Source organism: Acipenser ruthenus, chromosome 8, assembly GCF_902713425.1.
Source record: "Acipenser ruthenus chromosome 8, fAciRut3.2 maternal haplotype, whole genome shotgun sequence".
NCBI lineage: Eukaryota > Metazoa > Chordata > Actinopteri > Acipenseriformes > Acipenseridae > Acipenser > Acipenser ruthenus.
Genome location: NC_081196.1, coordinates 5,359,533 through 5,372,822, shown reverse-complemented (window position 1 = coordinate 5,372,822; position 13,290 = coordinate 5,359,533). Strand labels below are relative to the sequence as shown.

Here is a 13,290-nt window from a genome sequence, read left to right as displayed (position 1 = left end):
GTATCAGACTCAGACATTTCTAATAGAGTTTTCCCCACAGGCACGTTGAGTTGTTTGTTTGTTTTTAATCATATTATTATTCCACACAGTGACAGTGCGTTAAATGGGAAAACAGAATTAAAAGTTGTCTTGATTTATTTATTGTATATTAGACAAGAATGTGACAGGAAATAAATACTGTACCTAATTACATTAGCTTTTCCTGCCCCCCCCCCCCCCCCCAAAAACAATAGGAAAGTTTAAAACTGAACTTGAACCCTTGACAGGCATGTAACATTTTCAAGAAGAGTCGTTATTGTGGGGTTCTGGCACAACCAATTGGGATTCAAGGTGTATTTAGGCCACCCAAATGTTGTTACTGAATTCACACCATCCTGATGGTTTTTATCATGTAAAACCCCCACACTGTGCTCGATTACAGGCTGAAGTACACACGATATAACACTTATGAGCCACCTACTAGACAGTAAACTCTTCACTCATCTGCTGGACATTTAACACCATACAGCTCGGTAGTGAGAAATCCCTCTGTGTGAGCCTATCAACCAAAATCAAGTTTACCAAAGTCACATCAAAAATGGGATAGGTTTCACTTTGAGGTCAGGTTACACAAATTACACAAAAAGCATCAACTATCATTTAAATTGAAGATAACTATTAATGTTAAGAAATTAATACATTGATACAAATACACAATTAGCAGTAATTGAAATGCTGAACATGTGGGTGGTGTTCTGTGTTCCCTGACACATCATAATTCTATCTGCAACAGTCAAATAGGTTCAATTTCAAACACTACTGCAGTGGGTAATTTCACAGCATCCTAAACATAAATATGCCCTTGTGTCAGCATTTTTTTTTTTGGTTAACTCTGTTATTGACCATATTTAGTAACCTGAAGAAAATGCATGCTTACACTTTTGAAGAAACCTATTTATTTACTTATTTTGGAAAATAATGAGGTATGACTTTGAGAGACTGAGTCACAAATCTAGTGAATTAATTAAATTTAACATCTAGGCTGTATGGAGGACATGGCTGCGTGATAACTCACAGCACAGCAGTGCAGTCACAGCATGGCAGAATTACACCAAGCTCTTTAAACAAGCCCAGTGATGACCTGTCATTAAGTGTATGTATTATTATTATTATTATTTATTTCTTAGCGGCATCTGGACAGGTGCTGGTTTTATTGGTATTTTTTTGTTCTGTCTAGCAAGCGGAGTGGTGCATCGTGTGAAGCACTGCCTCACTAGATCCAACTGTGTTCACAACTGAAGAGAGTTGATGTGGTCTCTATTTTGCTTTCAGTGGATCATAAATTATTCTCTTTAACGGTTTTGAGTTGTGTGAGTGGCCTGTTGGATTTCCAGTGTTCTTCAAGGTTACCAGCTCAATACCAAACCAGGTTTATACAAAACAAAAGTCCTCCCTGCTGGTGTTTGTTAATAAGTTAGTTACCTGAGTTAGTTATTCGGTTAGTTGGTTGTTCCGGCAATATAAGTTACAGGGTGTTCTGCAGTCCTTTAATGTCTCTGTTACCATTGGAACCCCAGTCGCTGCTGTAGTCGAGACTCGACTGCCTCCTTGCTCTGCTGCTGCTTTTCCGTACCTGACATTATATGTTTCTATGAGTGCTTCACTTCATTTATTGAACCAGTCTAGCTGAAGAGTACCTGAGCTACCTGACATTAACGCATGTTAAGTTAAATGTCATATCATTATGCACTCTAGACGCAAGAGAATGCAACCATTTTTTACTGACTGCACTGAGATTGTTAGATTTATTGTTTTCCAGTGTACAGCCAAGCGCTCTGCTGGCCTTGCATAAACCCCCCTTGCCGAGGGGGTAGTTTTGGAATACAGAACAGCTTTCCAATGAACCTTGTCAATCAATGAGGCTCAGGACATGGAGGTTTAATAGGGAGCCCTCCCATGCCAGCATACCTGCAGGTTTTACACAGCCAAACATTTCATTGAGGGCACCTGTGGATACCTTCTGCCATCTCATTTCAATTAGCACAGCTCCAACTCTGTTTAAAACAACATTAAGAAAGGACTGCAATTTATATCTAGATAGCCCTGAATATGCAGGTTTTAGTCATGTAAATAAAAAAAAGCATTTGACCCTGTGCTAGGGTAAGTTTAAACCTTTTTTCCTATATATAAAATAAAGAAAACAAAGAACTCCAACACCACAGTGTGGTTCATTCTGTAACATAGCCACTGTGGTAACACTGTGGTTGCTGTTGTGAGGTTACTGTATTATGAATATTTAAAATCAATCCCAAGATTATTTATTCTCTGCCTACAGTTTTGACAAGCTGTATTGGCTATCGGCAGATGACTGAAACAAGGTTTAATGGGAAATGAACCAAGTCTGACTGGCCTGCTAAGACGTCTAATGCGGATAATGCTATTAACATTATCAAAGAGGCTATTTTATGAACAAATCAAGGGTGTGCAGAGAAGTCAGACTTGACTTTCCTTGCAAGATCCTTGCAATAGAAATAGTGAACACAAAGTCGCCAAGGCACAATCAACTTAGCCACGCTGTTGTACATTCTGAGTGGCTCTTTTTGCCAATTATTCAATCCTTTGCTTGTTATTTGATGTGCTTTCACCTGAGCTCAGGATCAGCCCTTCAGATCTAGTAGCCTGCCATAGATGTGTCTAATATAGGCGAGATCAGCCAAAATGTCTTTCTAGAAGTGAGCTACTTTGGATCAAATTTCCTTTTTGTCTCGCTGTCAATACACAGCTGTGCAATTGATATTGCTGGCTTGCTATATTGTCACAAAAATATCAAACAGCTTATGTGTGCTACCAATACAGCACGAGTCTCTATAGATAATGGGACTGCAGTATATGCTCTCAGAGCTATCTCATCCAGGTCATCATCTTACTGCTGATTGCACATACAGTAGTAAGCTTAACAGCTTATTAATGCCTCAGGTTTGAGATTTTGGCTTACAAAAGAGCCCTTGCTTGAGTATTGTGTTATTGATGTTGCTTTAATAATTGACCTCCAATGGATTATGAGTACCGTAAGTCAGGTCCTTAGCTGTATTGTTATAGCAACAAACAAAAGAAAAAGTGCAAATTGAAATTGTAACAATGCCTTTTCATGAGCTGACGTTATGCTTCTCATCGTAGTTAAACAGACCCAGCCTCTATTTTTATGGTGAACATGATGAAAGAGGAGTGATAAATCTCCCATCATCTCCCACCCCCGGATTTGGACTGGATGTATTTCTTACCAGGGCACAACATTTAATTTGCCCTTCAGGCTCATGAAATACGGAACATGCTCGGGCAATGCATTTCTGTCCATGTCTGGCAACTTGATGTATTTGTTAGAGATGGGCAAGCTTTGGCACAGATTCGAAAGCTGATTTTCACAGGAGCCTAGACAATTATCCCTGAAGCCAGAGGATCATTTCAGAGACAGATAGAGAGAGAGTCATAGAGAGAGAGAGAGAGAGAGAGAGAGAGAGAGAGAGAGAGAGAGAGAGAGAGAGAGAGAGAGCAAGAGAAAGAGAGAGAGAGAGAGAAATTCAGTAACCTGGTATAAAAACTGGAGCTCAGGATCAATGCTACACTTCCTCCTGCTGTTCACACAATTCCATGTTACCAAAACAGACCTTTAAATGGATCAGCTCCATGTGTGTCTGAAACCAAGGTTATTAAAAGAAAGAAGAAACGGGGTACAAGGTAGTCTGTGCATAGTTAAGAACGGCTCAAGCTTCCAATGTAATAACTCATGTAAGCTCCTGCCAGCAATACCAAGCATGATTACAACTGGTGGATAATAATGACACACAGTAAACTAGAGTAGGAGTGTGTTTTCAAAACCATGTAGCCACCCAGCGGATATAAAAACTCAGGGGATAGATGGACAATTTCAGAACAAATGGAGGCGGGTCATTTGTTGCCCGTTAACCGCTGCATAAACAAGGGAAATGATTTTAAGGGACAAGGCATCTAACAAGTGCAGTGGTGCCCTGATATATTACTCCATTTGCAGAAGGTTTTTAATGGCATATGAATGGCAGTATTTAATTAAAAAAATAAATAAACTCATAACTGCACCAGTTTTACTTTCCTTGGCTAACAGTTATAATAACATTCAGAACAGAAAAGGACAAGCAATACAACGACTGTATTCTTTCATATCATGCAGAATGTTTTTTTTATTTGATTTTGCTTCACCAGGATTACAATATATGGATACCCCCCCCAAAACAAAATGTCAATGCTAGGCCACTGGTGAGCTCTTAAAGGTGAAGTGATGTTAACCACAAAAATTAATTCTCATCTTCGATGATGCCAAAAATGTAGAGAGAACCCGATTTCCCAGCAGGATATTTTGTGATCTCTGTGTAACTAATGGCTAATAAACTAGGCTAGCAGATAACACTGTGATTGACTTTGAATGTAATTGCAGAGCACGTAATTACACTGTGGAGACAGGCATGGGATGTGTTGAAGCAGCATTAGGATACGGCCTATTTCATGCTGTAAACAAATCCATCAAGTAATCAAATAAGAACTCTTAATATACGACTGTAAAGAATGATTAGCAGATTGAGCAGTGCTGAAAGGATAAAGATTCACCCAGTCATGTCTGTGCAAAAATGCAATAAACCAGTATTGGAGTGTTAAATTGCATGGCAGTCACAAAGCATTATATTGATTGTACAGTATATAACAGTACCAGCATGGTTTTATGTCACCAGTTTGATGGAATATCTTGCCTAAAGCAGTATCTTTACAAGAAGTGGAACCAACCAACTAAAGGCATACATCATGAAAATCGAATCTGCGAAAGTTTTGTTGTACCAAAAAACAATATTAGTCTTATTTCACTACTGCTGACCTTAGAAGTTACTGTAAAAAAGACAAGACAATAATTCATAAGGAACAGCCTTTTATACTGCGACTGAGGATCCACTTGCGGAGCAGACAAACATGACTTTAGATCTGATATTGTTTTTTACAACTTGAAGGAAAAAAGGAAAAAAGTGTATAGGACAGAGAAAGTCAAGAACTGCCATGACACAACGTCATTCTACAAGTTACTGGCAATCAGCACATGCAATAGATGGATTTTGTGTTTTAGGGCTTAGCTCAATTGTATTTCATTTTTTCTGGCTCATCAGTTTTGATTGTTCCTGGACACCCTTTGTAAACGAGATGGTTAATTTACAATACAATTCAGAATTGAACAGAGAAAATGGATTATAGTCCAGGTTAAACGTACAGGACTAGTTAAAGAATGTTAGTGTCAGGCTTTATTGGTTCGGGAGTGACGTCCATTATCATCTCTCAACATGCCGCAGAAATACCACCTTTTCCATCTTTACATAAGGCCAAGTGTAACGCCCCCTAATTGATATCCACAGTTTACATCTTGTGGACAAGTACAGTTATTGTATTAAATACTATAAACGGTTGTTTAAGTGAAAGCAAAATTGATTTCTTAAATACCACTGGAACATTGTAATGGCATGTCTGAGACATGAAATGGGCCCTTTGTGTCGCTTAAAAAAATGAAGTATACAACAAATAGACCAGGTTACAACTCAAATTAAATATACTGAACAATGTCTGCTCATCATTTTATTTTATTTATTTATTGGAATGTGTTGAAGTTGGTAGGCTGGGATGGAAGATGTTAAAAGGGTTCAATGGAAGTGCAGACATGACAAAGAAAATGGAAGTGTAATTGGTGTTAATCAGGAGGACTGTATAATAAAAATGCTTCCAGTTTTATAAAACAAATGCTATACTATCCTGAATATATGTTGTTTCTGTTACAGAGAGTTGAGTTAAATCATGAAATCATATGGCAGTGTCATAAACGCTGATTTAACTGAGGCCCAGGAAAGGCCATGTAAGATTACTAAAATCTAATACCAAAAAGGCAAACAGAGCTGTTAATGGACAGGTCATCCAACTGATTGTCAGGTACATGCTGTACAGTATTCAAGAACGCATCTGAGAGGTCGTGTGGGATGTGTGGCAATAATACATTGGCCCTAAGAGAGAACAGTTCTTAGTGACTGTGGGAGGTGAAAATGTCTATCTGCAACCTTCAAATAAAAATATATGAATGTATCATTCATATCCCATAGGAAATTAGGTTTTAGCTGAGAAAAATAATACTGCTGCTGTGAAAATAATCCAAGCTTATGTGGAAGTCCAGGAAGCCACAGCTCCACTTCACTTCACTGTGCTGCTGTTGCCATGACAGGAGCTGTGAATGCACTAAACTGAACTTCCACACACCACCTAGCCCACACTGCACTGCTCCTCTCCGGATAATGCAGTCCGGACTGACAGGATCTCAAAAACTGACAGCTAATTTACTTCCTAAAATGTTGCTTTCTGCTCTTTGTGTTGTCACAGCCTACACAGAATCTGACATTGAAAATGACCCGTGGTAAATAAGCCTGCAAAGATCTTTAAAGTGGTATTGTCTCCTCCTTTGTACAGGTTCAACACAGCAGAGAAAACAATATGTTATACAGAGCACACACACACACACACACACAGGCACAAACACACATAGGCACAAACACACACACGCACACACACACGTGCGCACACACAGACATACACACACACACACACACCCCCACAGACACAGACATCTGGTAGCACACATCATTTGGTCCAAGATTTGTGTCGCTTAAGACAGCTCTTGTAAATGGCTGTACTGATGAAACAATTCTGAACTACTTCCTCTACTGAGTAGCTGTCACTCTTGACCACATGCCTACAAACACCAGTTTCACACCCTGGGAAATTGCTTCCTCGGGACAGCCTATTGAGGGCTGGCACCTTCTTTGCAGGCGTGACCCTACAGTCACGCATATTACATACCCCAGTTCCAGTGAGGATTCGCCGTGCCTGTATAAAGACCTCCGAACGAGCACAGTCTTGTCAAAAGCCCCTGACAAGGTGAGTCACAGCCCTCTCCTTGATAAACTGTCTGGCATCCGGTTAGGGGACAATCTGGCTCCATGGTTGCCTTTACCAACTTGAAATGGGTTTTAAATAGATGTTCAGTAACGTATACAAATTAGAATACATGAATGTATGGGTATCTCTGTATATACAGAAAACAACTGTAAAAAAATAATATATTTAAAAACAAAACAGTGAATTGAATCTAATAATAATAATAATAATAATAATAATAATAATAATAATAATAATAATAATAATAACCAGGAAGTTATATAGCCAGTTCATGCACTGCTTTGTGGACCTTCAAATCAATTTCATAATCAATGCACACAAAACCAGAGCCATTTCTATTTATATATAAATAAATATGAATACTATTTTAGTGTGATAAACTGCCAAAAAACGCTGTATCATAAAAAATAAATAATAAAAAAGAACCACAAGAAATGCATATTAGTGGTAACGTTAACATATTGTTTTCTTGCAATAGCACCACTAACAGGCTGGGATACAGAACTGCAACCTGGATAACAAACTCGTGTCCCAGAACGATCTTACATTTTACGCTGCAATGTCATTCCTTCACCTTCGCATCTGTTTCCTACATGGATTTTCTCCATAGTTTACTATCCCTACTGCATGCAGAATTAAGAGGTTATAAACTGCACCTTCAAATAAAATTTAAAAAAATTAATTAAAATGCTACCCCAAGCTGAATGACTCAATTACATTTCAATAAAAATAATAATAAATGTATTTTGTATTATTGTATCATTTATAAAGTGCTGATCTGTAATACTAACAATAACCACAAGGTGGCATCTGTGCATTAACCATTACGCAGAATTGATTGATAAGCCCTTGCCATTAATGAACTGCTGTAATTTTGTTTCAGTTTTCTTATCTGTCTTTTTTTCCCCCCCAGTAAATAAAATACAACGTATGATTTATCCAAGTAATATATGGCTGTCAAATGTGACAAATCAGTCACTAACCATCAGTTAAAAAGCCTCATTCACTGAGATTTTCATTTAAACAAAAATATACTGAACTTTGCTATTTTTTTTTTCTTCTTATTTTCCATCTACCAAAATCTTTAATGTACTGAAATATTGAAGGACATTAAAATTAAATCAAGAAAACTCACAAATGACACAGCACTGGGGAGGTTAGTGGAGGAGCAGGCTTCAGTTATGGAAGTCCTAAATGGTACTCATATCTGAAGTTACTATTTCAAACTCAACACTGTCAGAAATATTAGAAGGCATACATGGCAGTCCATGAACAGCACGTTTACAGCCTGTGTCCCACCCAGGGACAGGCCTCGGCAGGAAGACTACCCTGTTTGCATTCCTTACACTATGTATTTTCTTCTGTAACTGTACGGTTGCCTCCATAAGAAAGCTATACCCTTGCCACCTCCATCGAAATAAATAAACAACATTTGTAATTGAATCCAGTCTAAAGCTGCAGTGTTCCACATTGCCAAGTTCAATTTTTACTACAGACCTTCTGTGCACTCTGCTTCATCAGAAACCAGGCTGTGTTGGCTGACCAGGCTGTTTATATTACCCTAGTCTCTCTCTGAAGCCTGCTGGTCTCTGTCACACCGTGACTACAACATCCATCCTCAGGCTACTACGTTCAACAGCAGAAGGTACGAATGTTATGTGCAAGTTTTGTTTTACATCAGAGAAGCAATTGTGTTCAGTAAACTAAACAACGCTGCGTTTTGGATGTAGATGCTTTGCTTGTAAGCGTGTGTGGTTTCAAGGCACATGCCACAGTGGATTCATGTTCTGTCTGCGACTGTATCTGTACAAACCAAGGACACCTCTAAAAGAAAGAGAAAGAAAGCAAAAATAAATACTGCTATTTATTACTGCTATTCATGTTGCGTGTCAGGCAGCATGCAATAAATAATCTTGGCATATATCACACTGGAATATTCAAAGAGCACATCCTTTAATCATGGTTGGGCTGTTCTGTCGTTCAGCATTGTAAACGCAGTGTATAAAAACTTGATCGCAGGGCTTACGTAATTAGTTAATAAAGTATGTGGGTTTGTGAGCGCCTCCTGTGAACAATTTTGAAAGCGTGATTTATGTTTCTGGAATACGTGTTGCCAGGTTTAATTACAGCGCTGGTCTTCAGGTCCTCGTCGGTGTGAATGAAGAGGAGATACCTGATTAAAAGAAAAAAGTAAGTCTTTTTCAAATGGGTCACTTGGAACGTTTCTGGGAGTTTCAATCTGCGTGAGAGTTGCCAAAAAGCTGCACATCGCTGGACAAATCACAGTATTATTCAGGTTAATAAATCAATAAACATGGCTAATTCATATACTACATAAAATACAGCACAGCTCAAACTGCATTTTGACTATACTGTTATATAGCTATGGCCAAACGTTTTGCGTCACCCTATAGAATGAACTAATTTTGCTTCATGAAGTCGAATGAAACCTGCTGAATAAAGTTACATTAACATATGAAATACTGTACTACTATTATGGCTTCCGATAGACTTTTGCGACTTTTGTAGTTTATTTGATTACATGAAGTTAAATAAAATATCTAAATTATGTCCATATAGTTATTTATTTATTTATTTGTTTTGTTTAGGCAGATGTTTTACAGTGGGTTTGAAATGCGTCATGCTTCACTACACTTTAGTACACTTCATACCTTTATAAGAGTATTTACAATATGGTGTCACGCCTCGGATTTCTCTTTGAAATCCCTGAAATCCAGTCTGTTTGCTGTTCCAAAATGGTATGCTAATTATTCACCATATTCTTGGACTACTAGTGATCATTTGATCTCGTCTGGATGACTGTCTGTGAAAGGTGCCATACAAATCAAATACTGTAGAATACTAATAAGGAACTCTGCAACATTACCGGTATATTATGCAGTATTACCAGTACTGTACACAATTGGCACTGAGTAAGGCACGGCGCACAGGGATGCCTACAGCAAACGTTAGTTAACAGGAGCTCATCCATATGTATGCACACAGCAGGGCCACTTTCCTACAGCCACTTTACACAGCTCTGTATACATTTCTAGCTGGAGATGTCAATAGAATTCCAGGCTTTGGAAAGTGGCCAGTAGAGCCAGGATTTGAACTTTAGCTTCTTGCTTATGCTGCATGGTAAGCAAGGGGCTTGGGATTCAAATGCAGATGCTGCCTGTCACTTTTGTTTATGCTACTCCAGATACATACTCATTGTCTCTCTGTCTCCCATTCCAACCCTATGAGACATGCTACAGTGCACGAGGCCCCTCTGTTGCACACAAAGCTGTTGTGTACAGTAGACTGACTCTGCTAGAAGCAAATGTCATGATCACAATAATACTGCTGGGAACACATTGGAAAACTGGATAATAACCAACACTGTACATTGGGAAGTATTCATCTGAAGATGAAATACTTGGTATCCTGCATTACTGGATCCATGGAAAAAAAAACTTAACACAACACTGAATCATAGATGATTTCCAGGGCAGTCTCCTCAACAGAATCTGATGATCACACTTTTGTAGGTAGGATATACTGTTCATTAGAATTAGAAGTAACACATATCTATATAACATATTATTGGGATATGTACAGTACGGCTATGGCCAAACGTTTTGCATCAATCTATAGCATTAACTCATTTTGCTTCATAAAGCCGAATGAAACCTGCTGAATAATGTTACGTTAACATATTGAATTACACACCGCTTTGTGGTTTTCCATATATTTTATGGAAAACTGACAAAAAGTGACATTTTGAAATCTAACATGAAATACTGTACTACTATTATGGCTTGTACAATATTATTTTACAGTTTCTTGGATTACAAGATGTTAAATAAAAGATCTAAATTTGGTTCATCTGTTTTTTTTTTTTTTTCAATTACGTCTCAATCCGAAAATTCAAGGTGATGCAAAACTTTTGGCCATAGCTGTATATAACTTCTATATTGTAGAAAATTGGTTTCTGCTTTGATAACCATGCAGAATCTATACATAATTTAGTGGCATCCAGTCTCCTCCAAGGTAATGTATTTAGGTCTCTTCATCTTCTACCTGCATTTTTTTTTTTTTGCAGTAAAATTTCCATTCTCACTTCATTTGTGAAATGTAAAAGGCAGCAGTGTTTTCTCTGCTGTTCATATCTGGCACTTTTACAAGTTTCAAAGGCAATGTGTGATGTCAGTTTCACAAAACCACATTCCTAAAACTTGCATGTCACACTTCGTTGCCACAGGACACACAGTACAGATAGTTCACAATCTCTGTCCTGCGTGAAATGAATGGTGTGTGCCTTGAAACCACACACACTTTCAAATAAAGCATCTACATGCAAAACACATTGTTTAGTTTATTGGACACAATCCAATATCAGGGCAGCCAATGTCAATTGAGATGCATTATTTACTGCTTCTTTTTTAAAAGTATAACACGTAAAAATAAACTGAAGCACAAAATGCAAAAAACATGCAGTTAAAATCTAACAGTCATGCATGATATATCACATTTTAAGCTCATGACGCTGCCGCTGTTTTCATCATTGTTTGTATAAATGCACTTTGTGTTTCGTGTAGCATACCGATACTGATACTATGGTATCTTCATATGCCGTTACTCAATGTAAACTCATTTTTAAAAGGAAACGCTGTATGTTGGATCAATTTAAAAATAAAAGACAGCATAAATCTAAGCAATTTGTAACGCAAGAGAGTGAAGACTGGCAATGCTACCACTGAAAAAGTGTACGTGTTTGTAGGGTCCCTCACAAGCACTGTAGCTGAATGAAGTAAATATGTCTTAGACTTTACTGTAAAATCAAGAGCCCATTCATTGACAATGGTCTCTGAAAAATGTTCCTTGAATACATTGTATAATACTACTAGTACTACTCCTACGACTATTACTACTACTACTACTACTACTAATAATAATAATAATAATAATAATAATAATAATATTAATAATAATAATAATAATAATAATAATAATAATAATATACACATGATACAGTATTTGTTACCACCAGAGATCAGCTACTGCAGTGCATCTTACCTGAAAGCAGTTTAGACTGCCCCTGCGTTTTTTCAGGATTCGTTCGGCTAAACTCTGCTTCCATTTCCATACAGTGACAAGCGAGGGCCACTTGAGTGGGCCGGAGTCTAATGACCTGAGCTTGCTCTCGTCCACCGAAAACCTCTTCTGATAGCGCGTAGCCTGCAGACTTTCTTTACAAGGTGGAGGCAAGAAGTTGGGGACACTTCCCCGGTGATTTAAAACATTGTTCACTAGAATGTAACTCATCTTTACTTCACGCTTTATTTTTGCTCATTCCCAGAGAAACAAGAAAAAGAAAAGTCAGCCTTTCCTGTGCTTGGCTCTGAAACCTTTGTTAGCTTATCTTTCTACTGGGTCTCTTTTTGAACTAACTGCTAACATACAACGTGTGCCAGAATCTCGTTTTCATTCACCCTTCATTTACTTTTCCATCAAACTCTAATTTACGCATGCCAAAAAAGTCAAGAAAGCTCAGTGGCAGAGTTTTTAGCTCCATTCCTAGTTCTGTACCACTCCCCTTCTCATGCTATCCTGTTATCTCTGTGGTCTATATTGTTTTACAGTGCCTGGATACAGATGTCAGCACATCAACCCTGAAATGAAGTGGAGCCCTCTGGTGACACATATTCAATATATCTGATAGGGTCAGCTTGGCATGCCCATATGGAGGTCAGTCAAATCTGATTAGCCACTCAGTCCTGAATATAAATTGTTGAGAAACATAATTAATGCCACAGGGAACAAAACTCTACTGGGCGGCTAAAACTAGTTTAACAGCAATCAATTGCCAGAACTCAGCCCACTCATCAGCTTAACCTCTGGCATCGGGACTATGCTAGCAAACACCACAAAAAAGAAAATGTCCAACTGACCCCCTCGCCCCAAAAACATGCCGACTACCTGGATATGCAGCTACGTTATATAGACATGCAGCACATGCATGTAGACAGATGGGATGTAATCCTGACTTGACAGTAAGTTTGCAAAAGGCATACCTTGTTCAAATTGAACCTTGCAATTCTTTATACCTGCGCCTCATTTTAAGTCAAGCCTTGTCCTGTTCTGTACCGGTACAGTACACAGCAGTACTGTTCCATGATAATAGACTTGATCCTGCTGTGGCAAGGCACACTGCTAATACGTGTGCAGAAGATACAGCAGAAAGAAGATTCAAAACAAACTGCCCCCTGTATAGCTATCCGCAGCCACCTAATAGGGTTTAAGTTACAGTAAGTGGAG

The 13,290-nt window shown here is 38.3% G+C and overlaps 1 protein-coding gene across 28 annotated transcripts in view; it reads right to left on the bottom strand.

The window, feature by feature from the left end:
- LOC117406103 (disks large homolog 2) overlaps window positions 1–13,290 on the bottom strand; it is a 243,615-nt gene that overhangs the window by 108,822 nt on the left and 121,503 nt on the right. The gene's annotated exons all lie outside the window — the stretch shown is intronic.